We start from the raw sequence: 2,469 nt of genomic DNA, 5'->3' as shown, positions 1-2,469 counted from the left end.
AAAATAATGGGGGAAGCAGTAAAAGCCCTCAATTCCACAGGGTGAGAAAGCTTGGGGAGAGAGAGCTGTGAAGTTCTTTTAATTAGTCCAGCACAGAAAGACTGATTTACCTAGAAATACCATTTGCTTAGTTTTCATGAAGTGCTTACTTCTGTGTCTATGACCCTTTCTTCCAACCCCAGGCCCTCTTTGCCCCTCTTTGACAGCTGAGTCCTCTTCACTTGGTTCTGGATTCCAAGGCCAGGCCAGTCTAGATGGGATTTCTCTCACCTGAATATGAAAGTGATGATGATTCATGTTGGACCTAACTCCGTATACAAGAAGACACCGCTGGTAGAATCTACGTTTGGCCATAGTTTGGCACCTCCGGTAGAACAATACTCAGTAGCCATCCAGATTGCACTGGCCATTGTGCAGGATTTTTGTTCCAGAAAGTTGGAAAACTTACAGCAACAGTAGGCTGCTGGCCATCTTCTTCAGATTTACCAGTCAAAGTAACTATGTGCAAATCAACTGGGACAGAGTTGAAAAAAGATATAAAGAAAGCAGGAAGACCTGATTCAGAAATGAGCAAATAAAGCAGCACCTGGAATCAGCAATATAATTGAAGCAGCAACAGAATTTATCAAACAGGACATTGTGATGTTCAGTGGATTTGTGAGAGGCTATTTGCTAGGCCTTGCCTCTTAAGGACATGAATGCTCTGTCACAGTGGATTCAACCTGAGAAGAGAAGGGGTGGTAACATGATGATGTCTCTACAGTTCCAGACACCAGATTCTCCAGGGTGTGAAGAAAAAAGTAGTTGGGCAAAATGGAACTCACAACTTACTGTTTGTCTTCTGACAAATCCTGCAGCGCAGGCAAAAAATAAATAAATAAAGTGAATCCGCTTTAAAAAATATATATGTTTGCAATAAACTAAAAGGATTGTAATGCCCTTTTGTGGAAGGTCTTAGAAATAATAGAATTATTGAAGATATTAAATAGATTCTACTGATATAAAATAATAATAATGGGGAAAAATCAGTGCTGTTCTAGTCTCTGTGACATAATTAGTGCAGCTTGTATCTCCCAAATCTTACCATTCTGTTTCTCTTGCAGGACCAGAATATGGGGCTGCCCTTTGCATTCTCTGCTTCCCAGCACAGAAAACACTGGCAAAGAACAGGCAAGGTAGTGGGACATTTAAGCTACTCTAAACTACAGACTATTCTTGAAGGAGAATCTTTTAAGGAACTGAGTTTTTGGTTTTACATGGATAGTAATGAATGTATACAACTGAATTTTACAGTTATTTTTAAACAGTTGTATAAATGTTTTCTTAACTGAGAGATGACTAATTTTGGTTTTTCTGTTTTCACTTGTATTCATTACAATGTTTTTTAAATTATAAGCCTTGAATCAATATACTTATGTGAGTGTTGATAAGAGTAATCATTTCTAAGCTTGTTTGTCTCATGCCATAATATATACACATATTTCAAGATATTGAATTTATAGAAAATATATAGAAAAATATATGGAAGTGAATATTTAGAGAAAAAATCCTAATGATCACACCTCGTCAAATTATAAGATATGACAATTTCCCCTAACTATTGTCAATACAAATGCTATTAATGCATTTGTAATATGCAAAGAAACTTTTGAAAATTCATGTAGGAAAATTATATCAGACAGCTCACAGATTAGATTGTACAAATATTCAGTACATTAATGATTATTCATTAAAAACAATCCTAGGTAAAAACAGTAATAAGATGTCGGTATTAAGTCAATCCTTTGAAGTAAAAAGTAATGGCATATAGGGTGTTAATAGATATTAGAGACATAAATTAAAGTGATTGGGCTAACTAAGGCTAAAATGCCACACTAGCAATTCAGATTATTATGAGTGTTTTGTAGTGCCAGCCTGGGAATGCTCAAGGAAGTATATTCCAAACTTCCTTAATGATAAATGTCGCCAGACTAGATAGCTAAACGTAATGATTACCAGGCCTCTGCCCCAAGAGATTCTCATTCAGTAGATTGTATTGTGACATTGTTATCTATAGTGTATCTGTAGTCCTCCTGGGGACTCTTCAGGCAAGCTTGAAAATCACCAAGGCTAAGAGAAGGTCTGTGACCTTGGCACACTCTGAGCCTTTTAACCTTCCTCATTTGTACTTAAAGTTTGTGAAATAGGTTTTAATTGTCAGATTATATAAACTGTTTTATTTTACAGCATTTGCTCACCTGGTCTTATTTGTGACTAACAATTCTGTGAACTACTTGATATATATTTCATATATTCTTTACTTGGATTTAAGGGTGCACATGTGTTCTCAAACTTAATGTGCATAAGGATCACTTGGACAAATCATTAAAATGCAAATGCATGCTCTGCCCCATAGATTTTGATTCATTTGGTCTCTGGTGGGACCTAGGAATTCACATTTGAAATAAGCACTCCTGCTAATTCTGATGA

The 2,469-nt window shown here is 36.2% G+C and overlaps 1 pseudogene; it reads left to right on the top strand.

Moving 5' to 3' along the window:
* The first annotated feature begins 254 nt into the window (after positions 1–254).
* Positions 255–690, top strand: LOC132363310 (FUN14 domain-containing protein 1-like; annotated as a pseudogene).
* Positions 691–2,469: the final 1,779 nt, after the last annotated feature.

This window comes from Balaenoptera ricei, chromosome 3, assembly GCF_028023285.1.
Source record: "Balaenoptera ricei isolate mBalRic1 chromosome 3, mBalRic1.hap2, whole genome shotgun sequence".
In the NCBI taxonomy this organism is placed as follows: Eukaryota; Metazoa; Chordata; class Mammalia; order Artiodactyla; family Balaenopteridae; genus Balaenoptera; species Balaenoptera ricei.
The sequence above is the reverse complement of the archived record's forward strand: the minus strand, read 5'-3'. Positions and strand labels throughout refer to the sequence as shown.